General features: G+C 45.2%; 1 long non-coding RNA gene across 1 annotated transcript; it reads right to left on the minus strand.

Moving 5' to 3' along the window:
* Window positions 1–5,325: 5,325 nt before the first annotated feature.
* On the minus strand, window positions 5,326–15,920 carry LOC310669856. Its single transcript, XR_014507422.1, has 3 exons — window positions 15,806–15,920; window positions 7,131–7,199; window positions 5,326–5,733 (listed from the first exon to the last, which is right to left on the minus strand). It is a non-coding gene; the product is annotated as an uncharacterized lncRNA (long non-coding RNA).
* Window positions 15,921–20,261: the final 4,341 nt, after the last annotated feature.

Raw genomic sequence — 20,261 nt, forward strand, 5'->3', positions numbered from 1 at the left:
ACATAGGCCTGTTTATTCATAATGACAGCCTGCCAAGTTTAGCCTGTGTTCTTAAGAGAAAGTGTGGGAAATGCTTAAATGGACACAACATTTATGCAAATTAGGGCTGCTTTGCATCCACATTTCAAGGCTGATTTCTTGGGGGGAAATAGTTCACCTTTCTGGTATATGTTGACTTGTGTAATGAAATGTTGGTTAATGTATTGCTCTTTGCCATTGAAAAAATAATAATCAAATAAAATCCCCCTGAAACCAACACTTCTTAAATGGCAATCCCATATTTGCTTACCTAGGAGCAAGCCCCATTGAACTAACAAGACTTCCTTTTGATGGAGCAGACATATATAGGGCTGCACTGTCAAGCTTAGAGCTTATGTCTCTCTCTCTCTCCCCCTCCCATTAATTACAAAGGAACTTTAGGCAGTATACACATTAAACTTTTTAAAACAAGAAAAAGAAATTTGCAATAAATCTGCAATGTTTGTGCATGGGAAATGTAGGTTCTCAGCTAACTGTAGCATACTGGTAGACATCCCAGCAAGATGGGCTAAAAGATTTTCTCCTCCTTTATGAGTTTTTGGCATCTGTCTGTTTCAGGAGACAATGGAAGAATTCGCCTTTGGGGCTGAAGTCAAACTGTTGGAAGGTTACAACACCTGTTGTGGCTGTAAAGAGGGATACAGGAGAGACATGTCTTGTGGCAGATGAAGGTGTCTGGTTGTGCTGCTGCACAGTGTTTCTTCTCTCTGTGCTCTTCCCAGCTGTTATTCCTTCTCTAGTCACTGCCAGGGATGCACAACCTATCTGTCTATCATTTGCAGACATCTTTGTAATGCAGAGATGGTCTGGCAATGGTCCTAGTGCCTGAAGCCAACTCCCCGTAGAGCACGTCCTTAGGGCAGAGCATGCCCTTAAGTAAAGGTAAAGGTACCCCTGCCCGTACGGGCCAGTCTTGACAGACTCTAGGGTTGTGCGCCCATCTCACTCAAAGAGGCCAAGGGCCAGCACTGTCCGAAGACACTTCCGGGTCACGTGGCCAGCGTGACATCGCTGCTCTGGCGAGCCAGAGCCGCACACGGAACGCCGTTTACCTTCCCGCTAGTAAGCGGTCCCTATTTATCTACTTGCACCCAGGGGTGCTTTCGAACTGCTAGGTTGGCAGGCGCTGGGACCGAACAGCGGGAGCGCACCCCGCCGCGGGGATTCGAATCGCCAACCTTTCGATCGGCAAGCCCTAGGCACTGAGGCTTTAACCCACAGCGCCACCCGCGTTTACTTCTAAGAGCACACCCTTAGAAGTAAACAAATATACAGTGGTGCCTCGCAAGACGAAAAGAATCCGTTCCGGGAGTCTTTTCGTCTTGCGGTCTTTTCATCTTGCGAAGCAAGCCCATTGACGGATTAGCGCTATTAGCGCTATTGGCACTTTAAGGGCTAAAAACGGCTTTTTAAGGCTTGGGGGATTAGCGGTTTTGCTGCTAAAATGCTTTTAGCAGCTTAGCGATTCAGAATAAGGGGTTTTGGAGAAGAAAAAAACTCATAATTTTTTGTCAATTTTCGTCTTGCGAAGCAAGCCCATAGGGAAATTCGTCTTGCGAAGCGCCTCTGCAGACGGAAAACCTTTTCGTCTTGCGGGTTTTCCGTCTTGCGAGGCATTCGTCTTGCGGGGCACCACTGTACTTACAAACATACTTAGGACACTGTGTGGTGCTGCTGCTGGCTTGTACCACCCTGGCCTTTCCAGAGTAGCAAGTTGGTGCTTGCAAGGGCAATTATTGAAGTCATGCAATGTTTTTGCAGAAGTGCAAAGATTGATAAAAGGGGAAACCACGCATTCCAATGCCTAAACATTTCCAGATGAAAAGTAGTCTCCAAGGGCTACACTTTTTATTTTATTTATTTAAATAAGTTGATGTTTTCAAGGACGATGGTTGAAGTCACAATTTTTCTGGAAGTGCAAAAGCTGATAAGTGTGAAACGCATTCTGTTGCATGGCACTCCAATCTTAAGAGTGGTGTGAGATCCCAGGGGTTCCAATTTCCTCAGAATGAGAGACAGCAGAGACTGTGGTGTCTTTATGATACATGGTTTATTTACACATATATACAGCCTGAGCCTACAATGGAGCGGCTCACAGTATTAACACCCCAGAGAAGGTCTTGCTTCTCCCACAGTCACAGCCTTGGATTCAAACAGAAACCATGTATGGCTTTGTCTCTCTCTCTTCTAGGCCACCTCACATACACTCAAGCTCCAATGTTTCCCCAGTGAAAATAGGGATGCCCTAAGGAAAAGAGGGACATACCAGAAACTGGGACGACTTCTCTAAATCAGGGACGTCCCTGGAAAATAGGGACACTTGGAGGGTCTGTTCACATTGCAGTGATGAAATTAAAGCCATACCAGGACTTCAAGGAACTGTTCCTTGTTTGGTCAAACAGGTAGACTTATTCCAGCCCAGACAAGAGAGCTGGCGGAGGCTGTGGAGCGGGACCACTGAGAGGTATGTCCTGGGGAGAGAGTGTATCACCTGAGGAAAGTCCTGAGGGTCAGACTGAGAGGCACAGAGAGATTAATTACCCCATGACCCAAGACCTGAAGTTCCCCATCCCTGGTCTAGGGAATGGGTGGGCAACCTACAGTCCTATGGCTCTTTTCAAGCAATCAGTCTAGCAAAAGCCACATGTCTTTCACCTGGCAGCCTGCTGGATGGAGGGAAAGAGGGGTGGGGAGGGATGGCTCTCTCCACCTTGGTCTCTGACTTTAGCCCTCCGCACCACTGGCATATGGGCATCCGTCCCGCACCCCCCCAACACAAATTGCACATATGTATGCACACCTGGGAATGCATCTCTCAACAGGATAAGAAGGTTTCCCCACTGCTGGTCTTGGAAGACTAACTCTTGCCTGCCAATAGTTCATTTATATGGAGCTCAGTGCCTGTTTGCAAAAGTGAGCTGACAGTTTATGCTTGTTGTTGTTTGTTGTTTTTACTTTCCCTCGCACTCTTGCTTTTTAGTTCTTCTACCCTCCTCTCTGCAATTAATCAAATCAATATATGGAGATGGTGGAGCATCGTAGCGAAACAGTACAGTGCCCTCCTACTCTCAGGGGATTCCAGGAGCAGATAATTTTATTAAACTGTTTTCAGAAGGTTATTGGAGTTATGAACAAGAGAAGTGCCAAGATGTGAAAAATGGCCCTGTTTTTCCAATACAGGTTTTCGCTGCTTGCCTGTTTATAAGAACTCTGGGTTTCTGTTCATGCTTAAACACACACACACACACACACACACACACACGGCAAAATGCATTGCAGAAGCCCAGAGATTTTGTTTAAAACATAGTAAATCAGCCCCCTAGGGCTGCAATCATTCTTTTTTGTGGGATGAAGAAAGCAGGTTGGCTGGCCCAAGACCATCCTGCAACCATCAAGTCAGAGCAGGGATCTGAGCCCAGGTTTCCTATGTCCATCGCCAAAACTACATCTATGTTGCACTTAAAAAACTAAATGATTGTTACCTTTCAGCAGGACTACAAGAAGTGGTAGCATAAAATAATTGTCCTGCTTAACCAGTTGCTTAGCTGTTGGAAGTTTGGGTCTTCTTCTTCTTCTTCTTCTTCTTCTTCTTCTTCTTCTTCTTCTTCATTACATACCCTTCACCTTAAAGTCCAGGGGTGGGTTCCACCATTTAAAACAATATTAAAAACAATTTAAAACAAATTGCATGAGGGTTTATAAGAGATAGAGCAAGGGACCTCCAGATTCCCAGGCTATCCCTGTACCTTTGGCCTCTTTGCTGACTTTAAAGGCATCTTTAAAGTTAGACTGGTGCCTCTTAGGTTGTAGCCTCCTTACAACTCCCCCCACCACCACCACTCCTCCTCACACTTCTCTCTCAGACCTCAAGTTAAGAGGTCACTTTGGATCCACCCTGGGAGAACGAAGGAGCAAGCATGGCTGCATTTGTCTAAAGCAGATTGCCTGGCCATCTGAGATCTCCACCCCCACATTGAAGGGGGTTGGACTAGATGACTCTTGGGGTCCCTTCTAGCTCTACGATTCTATGATTCTATTCGGCTCAGTTTCAGTATTAACTCTTTCCCCAATACCCGTTTTCTGCTTCCAGCTCCCTTCCCCCACCCCTGAGTATTGCACTAGATACCTTACCTAGCCCTGTATCACAGGAGAGCAGCTTGTGTTATATTTTGATCAGAAAAGTGACAGGGAGAAAAATGATTAAGCACCTCTTAATCCTCCCTCCACGACTCCTCTATGCCACCAGCTTAAAAAATTCTTGATTAGGTGAGCCTACCCAGATATTCAATTTTGTTAGATAAATCAGTTGAATATATTATTTAAGAAACAAGAAAATGCACAATAATATAGAGACTAGAAATGTGTCTTTAAGGAAATCAATGAAGAATTTAAACAGAAGATGACAGGAATTCAAATTATCTGTATGATCCAAGGTTATCGACTGCAGATTCTGAGCAGCAATTAAGAGACTGGTAAAAGTAGAAAATTATGTTTCTTTTCTTATAAGTGACCACAAGTGTATAAGAAATGTTATGCACTCCATTTCTACTCCAGTTTGCCCTTAAAACAGCCACGACTTGAATTATAGCTATATTTTGATAATATGTCTACTGATTTTAATATCTATTTTTATTGCTATTTTTAAATGAACATTTTAAAATGATTTAAGTGAACTGCTTAGAGATATTCTTTTGATCAAGCTGCATATAAACAAATAAAATAAAATTTGCAGTCTCCAGAGGGTGCTTTTTATCTAGAAATGCTGGGGCATTTATACTGTGAGGAGGGTTTTTTAGAGGGGGGGAGGGGTGCCTGCATGATGCCTGAGTCCTTTGTAATTCTTGGGGTCTGGGGGATCCAACAGGGGTTAAAACCTAAAGAAGGTCTCCATTGTTGAACTAGCTAGGCAAGCTTCTTCATGAGTTAATGGCCTATGTATGGGTTGTTAGTATAACAAAGGAAGCTGTTCTGTGCTGGAATGGCCCCCTCCCTCACATTATGGTTAGTGAGAAAGACCCTCCAAGCGTCCATATTTTCCAGGGACAGTATCCCTATTTTCATTGGAGAAATGTTGGAGGGTATGGAATTATCTGACCCCTGAGTCGTCTGAAGGCAATGCTCCACAGGGAAGGATTTTTTAAATGTTTAATGTTTTATTATGTTTTTATGTATGTTGGAAGCTGCCCAGAGTGGCTGAGGCAACCCAGTAAGATGTGTGGGGTATAAATAGTAAAAATTATCCTTATGGAATGGGACCTTCCTATTTTCATCGGAGAAATGTTGGAGGGTATGTGTGAAGACAGATTTAATAACCTTTTTTTTAATTAGTAGTGGCAAGAATGGTGATGGCAAAACATTACTGTGCGATGGCACCACCTTCCCTAGAATTATGAAAGAGTAAAGGAAAGTGAGAAGCGAGCATTGCGAAATCAGGACATTTATGCTGGTTTTGGCGAAATGCAGTTTTGCTTTATTAGTTTATATAAATATACAGGCTGGTGTCAGAAGGCTGCCAGCTACCCATGAGTCTTTCAAGACAGGATTGACTTGACATGACTGGATATTTTGTGGGACTAATGGAGCTGCTCTGTGGACTGAAGAAACAGCATGAAATATCCAAACAGTTGCTGAAGAAGATGGGCAGGAATGGGAGCTCTATTTCTTGTTCCTTTTGTTGATGTATTGTTGTTATATCTATACATAAAAAAGCAATACAATTTTATATAAAGAAAGAAAGAAACCGAAAGAAATAAGTTTCACATACAAGTAATTACATTTCTGCAGCCAGGTTCCTCTATGTGCCGCTTCAACCTTTTGACCATTCTTCCTTTCATTTTGTCTGCCCTGAGCTCTCTTGATCTCCACTGGGCATAGGGAGAATGTGCCCCCAGCTACCCACCCTGGCTTTTGTTACCATGTGGATAGCGGCAGTGAACAGTCTTGGCTTTTTAATAAACTCCAATGTGTGTTTATTCAGTGCTTTTCCAGCCCTTGACAAATGCAATTTTTGAGCTTTCTTGCAGCAGCTAAGAGCACTGTTTCCCCAATTATGAGCATTGCCCTTTCAAGCTTGGCATACTTTGCTGCTGGGCTTTGACCAATTCTAAGCCGCCCTCAGATAAGCAATTTTACAATGCATTTGCTCTATTTATCACATTAGTATCCTGCCATTTGACCAAGGGACACAGCAAGAGATACATGCCATTGACCCACTTCATCCCATAGTACAGTCTGTACACTTTGGAGACGTACGATACAAGTAGCTTTGCCAAAGCTAAGCAGATTTGGTCTGCTCAGTGCCTGAGAGTACGTGGGAAACTCATGAACACCATTATGAATTCCTTGGTAGAAGGAAAGAAGGGTGTGAATGAATTAAACAATTTTAAATAGTGTTGAGGGTGCTGGGCATTTTGCTCCTGCCAGACATTTCTGGGTGTGACCTGGGGGTCACCTGGGATTCTCTTGCAGCTGTTCCATAATTCTGAGATCTCCTGCATATGCTTGAAAATCCCCAAGATCTTCATTCAGCCTTTATTACTAGATCTGGAGAGTGTTAAGCTGGCTGGCTTGAATTTATCTGGTTGGTGTCCAGATGGGAGATTGCCTGGGAAACCCTTGAGTTCCATGGAAGAAAGGTGGGATTTAAATGTAATAAATCTACACTGCAAACCTGCAGAAGTAGGTCAGGTTGAGAAACAATGGCTGGCTCAAGACCTTCCAGCAGCCTTCAAGCGGTACCTTCCAACAGGACTACAAGACGAGGTAGTATAACCTAGTTGGCCTCTCCTGCCCTAGCTAGCAGGAGAGGTGAGCTACGTTTGCAGCATCTCTTGACTAAATTACCTAGCAGCAGATGCATTAGAGTCATATTCAGGCAGGTGAACTTCCAACAGGTAAAGCAGGTCTAGACTTGGCACATAGAGCAGAATGAGGCTAGACGTAGACAGGGCTAATTAGATCCTTGGTGGGGAGTTAGGGAAAGTTTGATTCAGTTCCCATTTAATGATAAACTTACCAAAATTCACACTTTAAAAAAAATAATGGGAAAAAACGAGACACTGAAAGAAAGTTATACAGCAGAAATTCCTTACCTTCCTGCTGAAATCCTGAAACATTTTATGCCACAAATGTTCTGAGGTTTGCAAGAGTACGTCTCCAAACTGCAATAATGCAGAAAAACATAGGAGAATAATTAATAAAGCAGAACGACATGTGGACAGTCCAGAATAAACCCACCACTGATGCACTATTATTGCATCAGTGACACTTTGCAGAATACACCCATTGAAATACAGAAGTCTATAAGGGCCCCCGCTGTGGGATAAGTGGGCTTTGGCTATCTGTTGGAATTTCAAGCTGTGTCTCTCTCCATCAAAGCTTAAGCTGTATATTTGTTCACACAGGCAAATATCACAAAAAGACAATAAGTCTCCAGTGATCTCCTTCCACAGGAAACCTAACTTCATCAGGTGACAACTCCTGGAATTTTTCACTGCTTGTGGTGCTTGTGGTATTGTGCAAACAATATTCTGTGTTTGTAAAACTGCTCTGTTAACACTGCAATTTTGTGACTGCTTTACTAGCAAGGAAAGTGTGCGTGTGTGCGTGTGTGCGTGCGTGCGCACGCACGCACACACACACACACACTCCACCTACATCCTTCTCCTTGAGAACAAAGAGGGAGAACCAAACAGAGGAGATCAAAGGTGGAGTAGATAACAGCCAGGACAGATGGGAGGAGCGACGCTGGCCGTTTCAAAATGGAAAGAAGGAATGGGGTCCTGTCTGATGTTTGGATCATAAACCCTTCCCAGCAGCCTTTTGAATGGGGACTGAAAGAACTCAAGAATGCCCACCAAAGCCAAAACTGTACTTGAATTCCTCTGATCTCACCTGAGCATCAAATTCAAGAAGGATGCTGACAAACTGAAAAGGATGCTAAGAAGATGATAAGGGATCTACAAAGCTAAATCCAATGAGAAAGGGCTATAGAAGCTGGATAAGATTGTCCTTCAGACTGAAACTCAGCTGTCAGAGAATATGAGTTTTTTTGCTTCTTCTTTTAAACACAGCGGAAGAAGACTTCAAAAGACATGGAAGTACTTGCTTCAGCCTCGCAAACCAAAGAGGGGATGAGGCTGGCTAATCAGTGCTAACCCTCTCCACTTAAGATGCAGGACAAGGCTGTAGTAATATAGAATTCTTCTAAAAATATCTAATAGGGAAATAAAATATCCAAAATAAGGGGAACACACACACACACAGCCATAGGGCTTCTTTGGCTGTAATCATGCTGGAGACTGGCAGCATAAGAGAACAAGGGAGACGTTCATGGTGAGTTCTGGCACCGCTTTTTCTAGAAAAACAGCGCTGCATGGCACCCATTCTAAATATGTCCTCTGGCATAAAAGGCGTGGCAACCCATGCTCTATGCTAATCTCTTACAAACAATAGTAAAACTTGAAAGCCATTCATTTACCAGAGCACAGTGGCTTTTGTCAGTTATCCTTGTGATTACGCAGAAGATGTAAGATGATAATAAAGGCCTGGAGTTATTCTCTCCCCCACATTTCCCCTCCACTACAGAACTGCCAATATTCCTTCCAAGAGAAATAAGGAGATAGACATACACACTCATTGCAGATGTCCTTCAATAGTTCAAAAGCAACTCTCACTGCAAGATGCTCACACAAGAGAATTATCTATTTCCTTGTCAACAAGCTCATTCCTTCCACCCCCATGAAGCATGGTCAGCTACTCTTTCCCATGCCTCAGTATCCTCAATTTAATAAGAAGTCCACATAACATCTTCAAAAGGTATGGCATCCCTGGGGGAATTAAAATTCATCCCCTTGCTGACAACACAAGAGGCAGCAGGTTTAATCAAGACTGGGGATTTCTGGGTCACTACAACTAGCTCTGGAACTCAACATGTAAATGCAAAATGCTTTGCAAAATGTCCATTAGCTGCAAAGTCAACATTTTCAGCCATGCACCTGTAATGTAACTGGGCAAACATCCCATTATCAATGGAACAGATGTTTTCCGCTTTGTAAATTGGCCTATTATCAGCACGGTAAAGAGGTTCAGTCACTGCTCACTCAATAATTCTGCTGCGTTTCCAGTCAGCCCCTAAGAACTATGACTGAAGACTTCATGGGGGACTCATATAGTCAGGTGCATAGAACAAATCTGTGGGGGGAAAGAAGGCAAGAAAATGAAATAAAGGACCCTTACTAGAGACCAGAGCTGTATCAAAGTATAACATATTGCTTAGGTTTTTATTGAACGGGCTATAAGAGAACTGCACTGACATCATTGTCAAGAAATATGCGCTTCCAGTTGGAAGTTGCAACAATGGAGACATTAGCAGGATCACATGCTGCTTTGTTCAAAACAAAACAGAAACCAAGCATAATAATTTATCCTAGAAAATGGTGGAGCAAATCAGAGCATTCCATGGCACTGGAAAACCCCAACTTCATGCATTAATGTAAACTTAATGAATATCTCTGACATTCCTATCCTAAAACATAGTTTAGCATTATGCAAAGTTTGGAAGCTTTTGCTTCCACTTTTTATTCGCCTCACCTTGCCATGTAATTTAAACAAGCTGGACAAAATGTGGTTGATCTTAATGATGGTTGGCGGAAACAAGCTAATTTCAAATCACAATTTGCAAAGCTTTCCTGCTTTACATTAACCATAGCTACGATAAACTTCAGTTTATCTCTTCCAAAGGAAGATTTCCTTTTCTATGTTTTTATACTTGCATCAAATAATTTTTTTTTAAAAAAAATTGTAATGCATGTGTATTAAAATTATTCATTGAAAGTTGTGTCAGAAATTGGTGCAGGGACTAAGCAAATTCATTGCTCACTATTAGGTTTTACAGCAGCAAAAAGTGGCTTGTTAATCTTTCCAATTTTCCTTTCACCAAAGTCAGCCGTTGAACCATAGGTTCCAGCAGGTTGATGCTCAGTGAAAAGAGGGCACCTTTGTTCCTAGACATTTCAGGAAGGAAACCTCACATGAACATGTTGCAAATTGGCCAAGACTCAAGTTAATGGAGGATATCAAATACAGGTCTCCAACCTTGCAGCAACAGGCCAGAGGACACTCAGTTGACCTAGTTTTCAATTCTGTGCCTGGCAGCTTCCTCTTGGGTACAAAATTGTATTTGTGGTAAATTTGCTGCACCTCCCTGCTGATGCTTTTAGGTGCTCAAAGCCAGCTCAGAGGCTGCTGGATGTTATAGATGTGACTAAGGAGTTAATTTTTCTCAAGTCTAAGTGATGGAACTTAGAACTTGGGGCCCAGAAACAGCATGTTCAATTAAGCAGACTCAACCCCCACCCCTCCAGAGAATTCTGTGGTGCTGTCCGCTAAATCAGGCACAAACACACTGGCATGTTTCTAGAGTTGCTGGTTCGAATCCCCACCCCTTTCAGGACAAAGCATGAGGGAAGGGTTGTAGTGGAGTAGCAGAGCACATTCTCTGCATGCAAAATGTCCAGGCAGGACTGGAAAGGCCTCCTGCCTGAGACCTTGGAGAGCAGCTGCCAGCGGTAGCCAGATGTCAGGGACCGCTTGGATGAAGAGGAGTGGTGGGAGGCCGAAGAACACCCTAGGGAGGCAGCAGAGGCTCACAGCCAGGATCAGGGTGCACTGGAGGAGGAAGAGGGGTGCGGAGGAAGCACACCGCCCCCCCGCAGCGCGATCCCGGTGGGGTGCCATTGCGGCTCCCCCCCTGCGCGCTGGGCACCAAGGCCCCACAGATGGCATGCTACACCCACAGGACACACGTCACATCCCTGTGGGCAGCACGCCACGCCCCCAGGATGCACACCTGCCTGCTCTCCGCTCCCCGGTGCCGGAGCATGAAGGTCCGTCACTGTCAGGGTGGTGGGATTCTGAAGACAGGTCAGAGGAGGAAGAAGGCTGGGAGGCGGAAGAGGTGACAGGCTCAAAGGAAAGAGAAGAGCCAGAGGCAGAGGCAGAGGCAGAGGCAGAGGCAGAGGCAGAGGCAGAGGCAGAGGCAGAAAGCCCTTCTAGGGCAGCACAGAGTGCAGAGGGAGACCTGAAAGAGAGGAGATGGAGACAGAAGCTGCAACAGCTTTGCAGCAGCCAGTGGCGTAGCGTGGGTTGTCAGCACCCGGGGCAAGGCAAGTAATTTGCGCCCCCCCGCCCGCTGCACTGTCCCTCCCCCAGATAGTCCCTCGCTCTCTCTCCGCACCGCACTGCACCGCACGCCTGGCACCCTCCCCTCCACAGTGGGCGGCGACCCGGCGGCTCAGATCGGATTCGCACAGCCAGCACTGCAGTGAGAGAGAGTGAGTGAGCCAGGTAGGGGCTGAGAGCTGCGAGTGCGAGCGCCCCCCCCCCATGTTGCGCCCGGTGCGGCCGGCCCCCCCTGCACCCCCACGCTACACCACTGGCAGCAGCTGCCTAGTCCCACTGTAGTAAGCTGCCTTCTCCATTTGACTCCAAGGTCTCACAGGACTTTGCATGTAGCTGAACAGAAAGCTCAAGAAGCCTATGTGGGGGGGGGGGGGTTCTCCCCACCAGAGTTTATTCCAGCTTGGGATATATCTGGAGGAGGAGGAAGCAGGGGGCCCCAAGGGCAAGTCTTGGCAATGCCACAACTGAGTGCAGCCATGGCTGTGCACTCGCTGCTTGTATACTATTTTCTTGAATGAAACACTGGCTTTCCTTTGAGGCTCTGAGCCTCCATTCTGCCCTGCCCTGACATCAAGGGGCACAATTTCATTAAGTGCCCACCCTGTATATCCAGCAGTAATATGAGCACTGGCTGTGCAGCAAGTATGATTTCTGGAGTGGCGGGGGGCACCTTCCACTTGCCCAACTCATACATTTCTGGAAGAAGCAACGTGTAAGTGAGAACTACAGCAAAATGTGGTGGTGTGGAGGAGCGCTCATGTTCAGAATTCCAGGCCAATAGCCATGCTCTTTTTCAGGACATTCCATTCCACCATCACCACTACCAGATTTCCATTTCCTTCCCCCAAGGTGCATCATTCAATTCAAATCATTCTCCAAACCATGGTAGTCCTCATAGCCTGCTGCTATTGATGTATCACGGATGGTGCCATTTTGATTACATAAGGGGTGCATTCAGACGTAGCAATCTAGGATAGCTCAGCTGGTAGAGCATGAGACTCAGAGTTGTGGGTTCAAGCCCCACATTCAGCAAAAGATTCCTGCATTACAGGGGGTTGGACTAGATAGCCCTTGTAGTATCTTCCAACTCTACAATTTTGTGATTCATATAAAGGTTTGAGAATGTGAGATTCCATGATTCTATTATTATTGTGATAGTTTTCCTGAATATACTGCTAGTGCTCCTATCCCAAATTCTAACTTTCCTTCCAGAATGTAGTTCCTGTTGAATGATGGAACTTTGACTTTTCAGTTGATATACTGTGCCATCATATCACACTAAATTTTAATTCGTGGGAAGAAACAGTGTGCTGGAATACTGTACCAAATTTCAGCACGTGAAAATACAGTGCAAAATATATATATACTGTATGCGGTTTTCTGGGTAAATGGCCTTGCATGCTATTTTTGTGTCTTCTGGGAGCAAATAACACAGAAACAAGCATTTAACCTCCTGCTAGATTCAGCTTGTTCTCCAGAAGTGTTTGTGTGAAAGAACACATAAAACGTGGAAATTATTATATAAGGAAATGTTGAGAAAATATTGAGTCTTTTCATATAAAGGATATATGACTATCACCATAAAATTCCCATTATTCTTCCCTAGCAAGTAAGCTGACCTGCTATAATATTAACTGAAACTTCAAATAGTTTAGGGCAGGCATCGGGAAGGGCTTTTCCAGTCAGGGTCCACATACCCTTCTGGCATGCTGGTGGTGGACAGTGCCAGAAGCAAAAGTGGGCAGTGCAGCCCACCTCAGTCATCCCCCCCAAAGGCCTTAACTTCCGGAGGGGCCTGCACAACAGAGGACAACAGCAAACACAATTCCAACAGCTTTTCCGTACCGCAATTTGGAGAAGAGTCAGCCAAACAATATTATTTTTGCATTCGCTTGATGAAGCTAATGCTGACAGACAACCCATCATCTCCCCCTGATCTGTTAGCGTATTTTACTGTCTTGTTAAATCTCACAGATGTGTTTGCATGTCACTGTTAACAGAGGTTTCCTTCAGGTTCCGATGGGTTGAGGAAGAGTTTTGAGTTTTCACCCTGACAGGTGGTTGAGGTTATTATATAACCTTGTGAGCCACAGAAGGTTTCTGAGAGGGTTTATGGTTTACCCTACGTCTTAACACCAGTCCTTAACACACCCACACCCACACACCAATTTCTTTCAGTAATGACCCCCCTCCCATCCCCAACAATAGCTTTAACTACCTATATAGCAGCAAACAGTAACTATAACATATAAGTGAACCACTTACAACCCCTCCTGCAAAAGAGAAGAATTCAGATAAAGGACAAGAAGGGGAAGCAGGGAGCAGCTGGGAGGGGGGGAAGAAGTTAGATGTGTTGGAACATAAGAAGTTGGTAAAAGACTCTGCCAATCTAGCAGTTCAAAAGCACGCAGTGCAAGTAGATAAATAGGTACCGCTCGAGCGGGAAGGTAAACGGCGTTTCTGTGCGCTGCTCTGGTTTGCCAGAAGCGGCTTAGTCATGATGGCCACATGACTCGGAAGCTGTACGCCGGCTCCCTCGGCCAATAAAGCGAGATGAGCGCCGCAACCCCAGAGTCGTCCGCAACTGGACCTAACGGTCAGGGGTCCCTTTACCCTTTACCCTTAGAAGACCCTGCAAAAATCCATAGCTGGGCAATATATGGATTCTTTCCCTCAAATAATTCTGGACACTGCAGTTCGCCCTTCATAGAGTTTTAAATTCTAGCAACACTTAACAAGCAATAGTGCTCAGATTTTTTTTGAGGGAAATAATGTGCTTTAAAGGTTTACAGTGGTACCTCGGGTTAAGAACTTAATTCGCTCTGGAGATCCGTTCTTAACCTGAAACTGTTTTTAACCTGAAGCACCACTTTAGCTAATGGTGCCTCCGGCTGCCACCGCACCACCACCGCATGATTTCTGTTCTCATGCTGAAGCAAAGTTCTTAACCCGAGGTACTATTTCTGGGTTAGTGGAGTCTGTAACCTGGAGCGTCTGTAACCCGAGGTACCACTTTAGTGTGTATGCAGACTTTTCTAACACCAGCTAAAGGCAGACACCATAGCTTCTCTATCAAGCCAGCTTTTTCTCCCTCCCCCGCCTCCCCCCTCTCCTCTTCTTTGCTCTGATGAAGTGTTGTGGAGGACTCAATTTCTTGCTTAGCATTTTGTGACATTTTGATTGGCTCTGAGTTAGGTCCTGACTCAGATTTAGGGGGGGGGGATAGGGCATTCAGAAGTGGAACAAATGGAGGGGGCGGATGGCAGGAGGTGCCCCTCACTTTGAGTACCAATCGGTCCAGTGCTAGCTTTGTGTGACAACATTTGCTACGCTGGGACCCTACAGAATTCGATAGTGGCCCACCATAAGATATTATGATAAGCAGCCATATCCTGGATGACATAGCAGCACCCACACAGCTTTCTTAATTACCTATATCTTCATTATTAAAGGCACCCTTGCCCAGCTGGAGATTTAAGCCCTCCACCTGCCACCTGAAGGTAGCCAAGCAGACCTCAAGACTTAAATTACAGAGCCTCCAAGTGTCCCTATTTTGCAGAGACGTCCCTGATTTAGAGAAGCTGTCCCTGTTTCTGATTTGATCCCAGAATGTCTCGCTTTTCCTTAGGATGTCCCTATTTTCATGGGAGAAATGTTGGAGGGTATGGAGTTATCCGACCCCTGAGCCATCTGAAGGCAATCCTGTATAGTAGTGGTGTCCAAACTTTTTCAAAAAGGGCCAGATTTGATTAAGTGAAGGGCCGGGAAGGCTGACCAAATGGCCAACTAAAGTTGTTAACCTTTCAACCTTTTTTTAGGATTGAAGTAGTTGAGGTTTAGGATTTTACCCCAGGAAATAAACTGCCACAGGGGTTGGATTAAGCCAACCAGCGGGCCAGATTAGGCCCCCGAAACGGACTTTGGACATGCCTGCTCTAGGTTGCTCTTTTTGTCCCAGCCAGGCAGAGAAACGTGACAACAGGCAGACAGCAAGGAGTACATCTTTGTAAGAAGAAGCAAAACATGAAAATTAAGTGAAGAATTAACATCGGAATAGTTTATTGACTAATTAAGAAATGCAATGTGATATTAGATTATTAGCACTCTGCGAAATTCAGAGCTTGGGAAGCCACCCAAATATATAGAATTTGGCATTTATATTTGGCTTTTTTATTGTGTTGTAATTTGGAATGTTTTAATGTGGTTCTTTTTGGATTATTAAAATGGAAAACTTAATAAATATTATATACAAAAATAAATAAATAAAATAAATACTCAATGACCTGCCTTTCAAATAAGCAGAAATGAAGCAGCTGGTTGCCATGGTGAAATTGTGATGACACTGTCACTCTGTAGTGGCAATGATGAAGTCATAAGTTAGATCAAGGGGGAATTTTCCTCCAAGACCCTGCCTACCAGTTAACAGTGACATGAAATGGTGCACACTCTATATCTTGTTCATGTGCTTAGTTCATAACTTTTCTCTTAGTTAAATAAATAATAATGATATTTTATTACTTATCCCCAGCTACTATGGGCGGCTTCCAGCAAAATATAAAAAATAATGTCAAACATAAAAAACTACCTGATACAGGCTGCCTTCAGGTATCTTCTAAAAGTTCTGTTGTTCTTTATCTCCTTGACATCTGACGGGGGGGGGGGGGCGTTCCACAGGGAGGGTGCTGCCACTGAGGAGGCCCTCTCCCTGGTTCTCTGTAAACTCACTTCTCGCAGTGAGGGAACTGCCAGAAGGCCCTCGGTGCTGGACCTCAGTGTCCGGGTAGAATGATGGGGGTGGAGATGCTCCTTCAGGTATCCTTAGGGCTTTAAAGGTCAGCACCAACACTTTGAATTGTGCTTGGCAATATACTGGGAGCCTTTAGGATTGGTGCTATATGGTCCCAGTGGCCACTCCCAGTCACCAGTCCAGTGCTGCATTCTGGATTAGTTGTAGTTTCCAAATCACCTTCAAAGGTAGCTCCACGTGGATCGCATGGCAGTAGTCCAAGCGAGAGCTAACGCTTGTCATCCTAAGAGCTGCGCTTCTCTCTCCCAGTTCTATGCGGTGAACGTGGACTATGACAAGCTGAAAAAGGAGCGCCCAGATTTCTGAAGAGCAAATGTTCTCCCTCTACAGGATGAAGTGGTTTAGGTCTTCCAGAAGCCATCTGCACAACTCATATGCTTAAATCATCCAGGAAATCTTAAAATTGATTGCACAATTTGCTTAAAGTCAAAGAGTTCAAGAGAAGCAGAGAAGGGGGTGCTGGATACTGACCCCCCCATGCCACTTCTGTTGGAAAAGGGGTATGGTTTAAGTAGCCCGGTCGCCTCACCCATTCCCATTGTGCCCTGCCCCTTTCCCTGCAAGGGTTCAGGTGAATGCAAATCGCCTTGGGGTGCAGCAATCTTTGGGGGGGCTGGGGGGAGGATAAAATGCCAGTAGGATGATGGAGGGGGAGATAGCAGGCAGGAAAGCTGTTGGGCAGGGAGAGAGACCCTCCCCCCAAAAGTTGAACGGAGGTGGAAACAGGAAGAAGAAAGACTTTGTATCTCATGCCATTTTGAAATGTCTTAACTTGAAATGCCAATAAAGGTATTTGTATTGTATTGTATTATGATCAACATGGGAAGTGGAATGGTAAAATGTTAATGAGGCGGACGCGATACTTCTGTAAACTGGCACGCCCCTTCTTGTGGGCGTGGAAGGAGGGACTTGCGGCTGGAGAAGCGACTTTATAAGATGTGTTTTTCCTGATGAAGCTGTGCCTGATCTTGGTTCACCCCACTTGCAAGTGTGTATAATAAAAAGGTTTCCTAATTTACCCATTTTGTCCAGATCACTTTATTTAAAAGGATCCAGAGACCTTAAGTCAAAGGAACCAGTTTATTTATCTCTCACAAAGGGCAAAATAAATAAAAAATACCAATCCCTCAACTGCCAAAACAACAGTCTTGCAGCACTGTAAAAACTAACAGATTTTGGGAAAACTTTTAAAAAATGGGTCAGGGGACCTTGGTGGGCGCTAAGGAGGGTTTCTGAGGGTGGAGTTTTCCATGGAGTCCACATGCCACACGTGTCACAAGGGGGGGGGGGCTCCTCAGTCATCATTTCTTTATTAACAAGTGCCACCTCCCCCTTTGAGGCCTAGTTTCTCCAGCCCTGTCTATGTATGGTCTCCTGTGATGTCAGAAACAGACATAGCAACTGAGGGGAAAGAAGCAGTTTCTTATTCTAGAATTTCAAACACAGGAGGGCAGGAGGGGGACATTTTTCAGCCCAGTGGTTGCATTTCCCTCCACACAACACTAGTCAAATGTACAAATGAACAGAGGAATGAAAGGAAGCCTTATCTTTGCACAGGAAGGTGTTCAAGGAATGACATGCAGAGAGAAAGCACCAAACCCAATTAAACCTATTAAGAAATACGTTGTCTAACCCCCTGAAATGCAGGAAACTCAGCTGAAATTTATGAAACGCTTGTATTTCTGCATGTGTTTATAGCATCCATATTGCTATTCGGAATACTCTAAATGGGGGTGGGGACCTCAGCTGCACACCCACCTCCCTTCATTTTTTTTGGGGGGGGTCTCCCTCCTCCACTTGCCCAGCAGCTTCCCTGCCTGCTATCTCCCCCTCCATCATCCCACTAGCATTGCACCCTCCACCGCTTAGCCCCCCCCAAAAAGACTGCTGCACCCCAAGGCGTTTTGCACTCACTTGAACCCTTGCAGGGAAAGGGGCAGGACACAATGGGAAGGGATGGGGCGATCAGCCTGCTTAAACCATGCCATTTTTCCAATGGAAGTGGCATGGGGGGTCAGTATCCAGCACCCCCTTCTCTGCTTCTCTTGAACTCTTTCACTTTAATAAGGGAAGTTTTATTACAGAAAAGTTTAACGTTTTATTATGTTTTTATATATGTTGGTGCAACCCAGTAAGATGTGTGGGGTATAAATAGTAAAATTATCCTTATGGAATGGGACATCCCTATTTTCATTGGAGAAATGTTGGAGGGTATACATTTCAGACCTGGAGGCTTGGCAACCCTAGTTCCCTCATGTGGACCAAAGACTTTTGTATTCACCTGTGTGAATACACAGGCGAGGAAAATGACAAAATGGCCAAGCGCAGAAGCAAACCTTTCTGATCCTGGGTGGCAAGTGAGCTGGGAAGGCTGCCTTTCATGGGGGGAAGATCATAATTGAATCACACAGTTAGCTGGCCAGCATGAAAGGAAGGCACAGAGAAAACCTCAAGACATTAACGATAACTAACCCCAACCCAGTGATCATTAATTTATTCCCTCAGATGCCGTCCCCGCTTCCCTGCCCCAACTGTGGGAAAGAAATGGCCTCATCTGCATGACAAAAGGAGTTTGTGTGTTTTGTGTTTGTGTGTAAGGGCATCCAAGCAAGAGGGGTAGAATTAAAATAGTGTGACATAAGCTCAGCTTTCATAATTGGCGAACTTGGCGTTGTTGGGGCCTGACAAGCTGGCAACGTGTGAGTAATTATCTCATTAACCTCAACCAAGCGAAGGCAGCGAAGGGGAATCAGGAGCACATTCCTCCTCCTTTAACTAAAGATTCCCTCCTTTTTCCCAGCAGATTTTTGAAGGCCAAGTGGCTTGCAGGGTGTGCGACAGAGGGAGAGGGAGACTGTTCAAGCACCCAAAAAGTCAAGGGACAGCTGACTACCTTTTCTGGTGTGTGTGCTGTTTTGGGGTGGGGGGGTGGGGAAGGCAAGAGGCCTCACAGGGAGCAACCCACAAGAACAAGTTGGGAACCCGGATGAGGCGCCTCAAGGGCATGTTGACTGCGCAGGAGGGTTTTATTTGTTTGCTTGTTTGTTTCGAATACTTGACACCCCGAAAAGAAAACTTCCAGAGTGACTTACTCTACCTCATTGTTAAAACAGTAAACGGATATAACACTAGTAAAATAATGGTGAAAAACAGCAGTGTCTGCCTTATGGGTTTGCGTGCCTGCGTGTAAAATGATCCGACAGCATTAAACAGCTCTGGAGTTTACCTCATCTTGCCTCCAGTTAGATTAAAGGTACCCCTGCCCGTATGGGCCAGTCGTGTCCGACTCTAGGGTTGCGCGCTCATCTCGCTCAAGAGGCTGGGAGCCGGCACTGTCTCAAGACACTTCTGGGTCACGTGGCCATTGTGACGAAGCTGCAGCTGGCGAGCCAGCACCAGTGCCGTACACGGAAATGCCGTTTACCTTCCTGCTATAAAGCGGTACCTATTTATCTACTTGCACTTAGGGGTGCTTTCGAACTGCTAGGCAGGAGCTGGGACCGAAAGATGGGAGCTCACCCCGTCGCGGGGATTCGAACCGCCGACCATACAATCGGCAATTCCTAGGCACTGAGGTTTTACCCACAGCGCCACCCGCGTCCCTTCCAGTTAGATTAGGATGACATATAGGGTCCTTTTTCCTCCTATTTTTTCTTCACAACAATCCTCTGAGGGAGAGTACCGTAGGTTGAGAGTAACTGGTCACTCAGAAAGCTTAGTGGCGATTTGAGCTCAGGTTTCCCCAGTCTTTAGATTATCTGCACATTATATGGCCTGAAACACAGTGAGGTTGCTTTTGTTTTGAGTTCCATTTTTTTGTTGCCTGGGGGTGGAGGGGAGCATGTGTGTTTTCAATTGATGCCCATTACTTTCATTGTTTCCCCATGCTGAACTGCAATTCACTGAAGCTGAGCATGTGCGATGGCTGATTTGAAATGTTACACACCTCACTGAAACATAGGACCAAACTGACTGGACAACACGATAATAATGCCAAGCATGAACTGACCGTCAGTTGACAGTTGACAGTTGACAGTTGGAAGAGCATGCGCTTACTTGCCATTAGAACGTTCGTCTACCAACATTTCTACGACTGGTTAGGACGCGCCTTGTAACATAAAATGTGTTAAACCCAATACATAGCAGTGGCTACAGCTGTGCACTAAGCATTCAGTTCGCATGCAAAGCTATGTGCATACCAGCCCCAATAGCCTGCAAGTGTCCTGGAAAAAGC

This window comes from Podarcis tiliguerta (assembly GCF_965153285.1).
Source record: "Podarcis tiliguerta genome assembly, chromosome: Z".
NCBI classification, from domain to species: Eukaryota; Metazoa; Chordata; class Lepidosauria; order Squamata; family Lacertidae; genus Podarcis; species Podarcis tiliguerta.